The sequence below is a fragment of the Lagopus muta genome, chromosome 1 (assembly GCF_023343835.1).
Source record: "Lagopus muta isolate bLagMut1 chromosome 1, bLagMut1 primary, whole genome shotgun sequence".
Classification (NCBI taxonomy): Eukaryota; Metazoa; Chordata; class Aves; order Galliformes; family Phasianidae; genus Lagopus; species Lagopus muta.
The window spans coordinates 71,923,574-71,930,551 of record NC_064433.1 but is presented as its reverse complement, the minus strand read 5'-3'; the positions used below and the strand labels follow the sequence as shown (position 1 = coordinate 71,930,551).

At 36.9% G+C, this 6,978-nt stretch overlaps 1 long non-coding RNA gene across 1 annotated transcript; it reads left to right on the top strand.

Moving 5' to 3' along the window:
* The first annotated feature begins 1,639 nt into the window (after nt 1-1,639).
* Nucleotides 1,640-3,973, top strand: LOC125688384 (uncharacterized). Its single transcript, XR_007374703.1, has 3 exons — nt 1,640-1,712; nt 3,169-3,217; nt 3,884-3,973. It is a non-coding gene; the product is annotated as an uncharacterized LOC125688384 (long non-coding RNA).
* The last annotated feature ends 3,005 nt before the right edge of the window (nt 3,974-6,978 follow it).

The window sequence follows — 6,978 nt, the reverse complement described above, 5'->3', positions numbered from 1 at the left end:
CATCTTTCACTTCTAGTTCCAGGATTTAGTAACTCTTACTGTGCTCCTCTTGTACAGGTACCAGCTCTTCCTTTGGTGTATAGAGGCACTATAACCTTTTCTGCTATTCTGTCTTTTCTATTTAAGCTAAGTTCCAGGAATAGGAAATACATGTTAGTCACCAGAATCATCCCCAAGCAGAGCCCTGATCTTGTTTGAATAAGTAACCAAGGAGTTAATAGCTGAGCATCTAGCTTCATGTTTAAAGTGGCTGCTCTGGTGCTGGCCTTGTTGTGTGCATGAAGCACAACGGAAGTGGTTGTTTTTTCTTTTTCTTTTTTAAACTTCTGAAACAGGTGATGCTGTAATAAGTATTCTTACATAATGACAGTTGATATAAAACGCACAACAAAAAGGCTTTAACAATCTATTCTCTTTTTATATATATATATATATAATTTTCATTCTATGCATTTCTAGTCTATAGAGTTGTTTTTTTCCTTTCAGCATTGATGTGACTTATCTCCTGTTACTGCAGATTGTGTAGATCTCAGGTAAATCCCTTCTTGCTCTGCTCATTTCCCCCTGTTAATAGAACTCTTCAGAATGTCTGGGTTTGGTTTGGTTGATTATTTGCTTGTTGTTTTTTCATTTGTTTTAGAAAAACAGTTGTTTGCTTTTTAGAATTTCCTCTGAGAAATGATCCTCTCTCACTTTTTTTTTTTTTCTTCAGCTACTTTATCCTAGTCCATACAGGTGATATCAATGCCAAGCTCAAGGTTAAAGGTGTTGTTTTCTGCCAACTTTCACAAAAGCATGTATGTGTTGAAGTAGGGTAGATTTCTCTTCATTTTTATTTTCCATCTCAGTTCAAAAGCAAGATGATGCAAGAGCTTTAAATGGCCTGTTTTGTGATATGAAATCCTTTCAGTCCCAAAGCAGTTTCAGCAGTTTCAGTGATATCATTCACAACAAGCTGAGATTCCTACCTCTTCAGAAGAAATCCAATCTATGCATCCTATTGCACTATAATTCCCAGAGCCAGACATTTCAAGTCATTGTAATGGTTAACATCCTACATGTAAACAGAGAGCTCATGCCTGTTAAGGCCATTAAGATTCCCTCTGGAATACAGTGTGATTGCCAACATGGTGGTATGTTTGCCATCTTTAGACATCTGGTTTGGAATCTCATATGTTTGATGTACTGGCAAGTTAGCTACTAATTGGTGAGTGATTTTTTCCATGTAGTGAGTTATGATAAGTTCTGTTCCCTCCAAGGAAGAACACCAGCACCTGGATAGTATATTTCTGCTGCCTTAGTGTCTTCCTGTGTGCTTTCACCTGTCACTCTGCTAGGGATTTCAAGCTCACCTTCCATGAGGTTTTTATTAGACAGCATCACTTCTGTAATGTACTAATAGATATGAGTACTTTCTTCCCACCACTTCTGAGAATGCTGACTTCTGTAGGTCTCATTGTAGGAGTTGCCATATGCACAATGAGACAGCAGCACTCCTTACTAAGAAGCCACTTGTGCAGAAAGCCTAAATCTGTTTCCTCAATCTATGGTTTTTCCTAGATTGATTCTCAGCTACCTATGTTTTTATCCATGCTTTAGGACTCGGCAACTGTGTTAAGTCAGAGCACACTGACAGGGTAGATCTTCTGCTCTCTTACTATATTAATCTGCGTGCTGTGTTTACGTGGTACTAATGCTGCAGTTGTATCAAGGTAATGACTGCCTTTTGTTCCACATTTGTACACATAATTTGATCTGTCTCCCAGTCCACAGCTATACTGTAGTATATATAGGTATATATATACTACAATATATATATACCTGTATGTATATATATATACCTATACCTTTAGGTATATATATATATATATATACTATATACTATATACTATAATGTAGTATATTGTATATACTACAATATATATATACCTATATGTATATATATATATCTGTACCTATAGGTATATATAGTATATATGGGTAATATATATCCTGCTATACTGGAGTCAAAGAAAAGTTCTTGCTGTTTCACTAGCAGTCATCTTAGTTGATCTTAAGAGAGTAAGCAACGTATATTTCACAGCTGAAAATGGAAATCTCTAGTGCTAGAGCTACAAAGTCAAAATCTGTAGACAGTTATAAAAACATGCGTGATCTTTGAAGCAAATATGAAAGACCATCTGTAGCTCTAACAAGTAGAAGCACAGAACAACATGAAAACAAGTTTGGTAGATATTAAACAAGTGTGTGTAAAAAGAACATGACCCAAAGAACAAGACATTTACACAGAGAGGAAGACAAGTATAATTATGCTTAGCTTTTCAATGCCAAACGTTAGGATTTGAGCTTCTGGAGTGAAATCTTGAAGCTTGTTTTAGATGCTTCAGGTCTCCATCTACAATGTCTGAGAGACAAACTAATTTCTTAAAAAAAAAAAAAAAAAAAAAAAAAAAAAAAAAGCTTGTATGCCAATAATGGTCAGTAAAGAGCTCTCACCCTTGAGATGGCCATTTCTGCTTGGCGTTCACAAGCTAGACACATCTGCTTGTGTGCAGTACCTAAGCTATTCTCTTTACTTAATGCCTAAATTGTTTCCAGGACTGAAAAAAAGATCACTCTTTTCTATTGGAAAGACTCAGAAATGGAAGAATCTCTTTTACACAGCAGCCTTTGTAACAGACCATTCAACCATGATATGGGAAAACTAAGCTTCTGATGCCAACTGTGCCTGGACAAACGTTCTTATAGTTCTCTGACTTTCCTAGCATAGCAAAAATAAGGAAAGAGAGAGTCAGGAGGAACTGCTGCTGCTACAAATCAAAACAAAGTAAAGACAGAGATAACAGAGAAGCGGTACTTGTGCGTGGCTCCCTGCTTTAATCCCTCACAGAGAGCATGGATGCACAGAACAGCTATAAGGCTGGTGCACGCCTTCTGTGTGTGCTAAGACTGAAGCCTGATTAAACTTTACGGTCACTTTAGGTATTTAACACTGCTACAATTTACTTAGTAAGCTATGGTCACTTATTTTATCTCAGCAAACCACTTGATGATTTTCTGTGGCAAGCTGGATAGGTCTCCAGTCTTTTTTCCTATGATATCTCTACAAATTACCAGCAACTGAAGTATCAGTCAGAGAATCAGATTGACAAATGCTTTTCTTCACAGGAAACTTGGTTTACATATACATGAAATACAGCCTGAGATGATGGACATGGTGAGAGTCCCTCTCCATTCTGCATTTGTGAGGTGCCATCTGGTGAATTGCATCCAGGTTTGGGGACCCCAACACAGGAAAAGATGTCAATCTTTTGGAGAGGTTCCAGTGGAAGGCCATGAAGATAATCAGAGGGCTGGAATACCTCTCCTATGAAGACAGGCTGAGGGAGCTGGGCTTGTTCAAGAAGGCTGTAGGGAGGCCTTGTTATAGCTTTCCAGTATTTAAAAGGGAGATTATAAACAGGAAGAAAATCAACTTTTTGCATGGGTAGATAGTGATTGAACAAGGGAGAATGGTTTTAAACTAAAGAAGGGATTAGATGTCATGGGGAAATTTTTTTTTTACAGAGTGGGTGGTGCTTACACAGGTTGCCCAGAGAGACTGTGGATGCCCTATCTATGGAGGTGTTCAAGGCCAGTCTGGAGGCAGCCCTGATCAATCTGAATTGCTACTTGATACAGTGGTTAGCAACCTTGCCTGTGGCAGGGGGCAATTGGAACCTGATGGTCCTTGAGGTCCCTTCTAACCCAAACCATTCTATGATTCTGTGACCCTATGATTTCTTTGTGAGTCTAGCCCAAGACTGCATAAAAAGTCTGCAGCAGTAGAGAACTGCATTGTTTTGTGTATGTTTTAAGCAAACCTTATCTTGATTTAATACAGAGACACTGGGTGATACATGGGAATTAATAAGAAACATCAAGCTGATTGTTTTAAGGACCGGACATGAAGAGGGCAAAAAAACCCCAAAAAACCGACAAGGTAAACTCTAAATTCCTTTCACCATGTCAGTCTGAAATGTGAGCTGGAATCAGGGGTTGTTTAAAATATTAATGCTATAATATAAAGTGCCACATTCTTCCCTCTAGATGCCAGGGAATTGTACTGTACTGCCAGGGAACTGTATATTGAAAAATAGTAAATTACTCAAGAAGGGAATTAGTCTTTGGAAACAACTCACTAGCTGTTGCCATTATTTAGTATTTTCCTTGTTACGAGATACAAAGTAAGTATCTGTGGAACATAGGAAATATCCTGCACTATTTCAGCATTAAAAATGTCAGTGTTTTAAATTATATTTGCATTTCTAAGAAAACCTGACTGGAGCATAATTATGCTTCAACTGAAATCTTTATCATTTGTGAAGAATGAGCTGCTGCAGCATCTGATGCATGGACTCAGATGTGAACGATCCAAATCGTTTATTACAATTTCTCACATCATTTATGTACCTTCACAAGTTTTCTTTTTCTAGCTTTCCCATCCACCCTACAACTTTCCCATCCATCTTTACATGTCAACAGAGCATTCTGCAAAACAGTCTTCAACCGTTCACGCAGGCGCTTATCCAGTCAGAGCCGTGAGACATTCTTTCTTCTTCTAGAAGTGTCCTTGGTTCTCATGATGTTTAGTTTATTTTGCTCCACTGCTTCTGCTCTGAACAGTTTTTCTTGTATTCCCACAAGCTGCTAACCAAAGGCTTTTTTTTTTTCCTCTCCATATTTGTAGCCAAACAAAGCATTTCTTAGCACTTCTTATACAATTCCATTAACAATATTATTAAGGAAAAAAAAACCAACAAACACTCATTTTTAATTTCACATTTTGATTTTATTCCCTATTCTTTTGTTTAATTATTTTCTGCACTGAATGTACAATTTAGTATTTATTGATTGTAACACAAATGTTTTATAATGGTATTGAAAAAATGCTTGCATTATATTTTTGGAATCAAATTTAATGAATGATTAAGACTAGACTGTATGTCACAGGCAACAGAGGCTGTTCTAATTGTGTACTGTTGTTTTACGTGGATTGTGGTAAGTTTTAGCCACCAGACAGCAGAATCGAGGTGGGAGTGTGTAAATAGTTAAAATGCTATTTAGTTGCTTTGAACAAATTCATTGGGCATGCCCAGGCCAGAATTTTCTTGCATAACTTTGTCTAGAGGAGAGTAAAGTGGTAGCTGTTAAAACATCGCATACATTTCTATCCTCACATAAACAGATGGAACCAAGTTTTAGTACAAAACAAGTGGGTTAGATAAACAGTATTCTGCATGGAAGGTTTTCACTATGCATCCAGCAGTATGAATTTTTTCACAATATTGAAACTCCATCCATTTTGCTTAGCTCTCTGTTCTGTCATAAATAAATGTTCATCATACATTGGAAAGTTTGCTAAACATTGTGCCCTTTTGTCATAAACCTGGCTCAAGTTTATATGTAAGCTAGTAGATTTATATTTGTATAAACTAATCTGTCTAAGCCTTATGTTACTCTTTGTTTGAACACAAGGACTCCAGCTTTCATATTGAAGCTTTGCCAGAATTATTTTGAGGCTAAGTTCTGAGAGAATCTTAGGGCCTGGCAGCCCCTTGGAAACTATGTTTAAAATATGTTTTCTTTTTTTTTTTTTTTTTCCACAATCTCTCAAGGATAGAAAATGTAAAGGTTTACCTCTTTTTACCAGAGAAGAAATACAGAGAAATGTGTTTATAATCAGAGTCTTGGATCCAACTATCCCAAAATTTGGAAAAAATTCAATTTATTAAGAAGTCAGTATATTGTTCCAAACCAAAATCTGACTGCTAATAGTTGTTTTTAACAAAAGTTATCTCAAGAAATCTAGGGCTTATTTGTTTGTTTACTTAAAACACTTCACAGATATATTTTGATTTCAAGGAAATTTGAAAGAAGAAAGTGAACACAGTTTTTTCCAGTAGTGTCAGAGATATTTTGTATTTACATTTGTTTCAAAGTATTATATTTCATTATTTCATGATACATCTGCAACTTTCAGACTGTAAGAGTCACAGTGATATATTCTGACATTATCGAAATATTCAGGCTTAGGTAAAATTTTTATCTTTTCACTTCTGTAGTAAAATAAAAAACACATGTATGTACTTAAGTCAAATGAGATGAAGATTTCAGTCTTGCATCTCGGCTGCAATTGTCCACTTTCAGCTGCTCTATCAGTCTATAACACAAATGGATTAAGTCAGGCATGTCCAATCTGCAGGCTGTGTGCAGCATCACACAACTCACTATGCATCCCACCCTCTGTCCTGCACCATAATGGCTGTGTCTCTGCCACACCAAGCAACCCAGCCAGCCCCTAAGCACTAATCAAACATTAGGGTTTATTGCTGTGCAACAGATGGCAGCCAAGGGGCAGTCTGACAAAATGGCATCTGACATGGGTATGAGGCAAAGCTGTAGAAATGAATTCCTCTGTGCCAAAAAAACTGCACCCACTGATGTTTATCAACACTTGCTGAATATATATATAGACACCAAATAGTGGATAGCACAGTGAGGCAGTGGGTAGTGCATTTCAGCAGTGGAGACAACAATAATCGACCTCTGCTGATAGATTTTTACAAGTAGAGTATGCCGGCTTTTGTTCATCACTGGCCAAAACACATGGTTAATGGTGGTGACTATGTTGAAAAATAGCATTTTGTAGATGCGAGTTTTCTTTATCAAACAATGTGACTGTGCTCTTTGTATCTGTTGTCATTTCTGTGGAAATAAATAGGAGATATTACTTCTTAAGCGACCTATGTAAATGCAGCCCAAGACAATTCCTCTTCAATTAATGCAGCCCAGGCAAGACTAAAGGTTGGACACACATGATTTAAGCTAATGTTAATAGCTAAATTGTTAATAAGCTAATAAGACTTCAGCTGCAGTAGAGAATATATATATACTGGTTTCTATATTTAGCAGTGGTCAGTTACTAAGCGTGAAAGA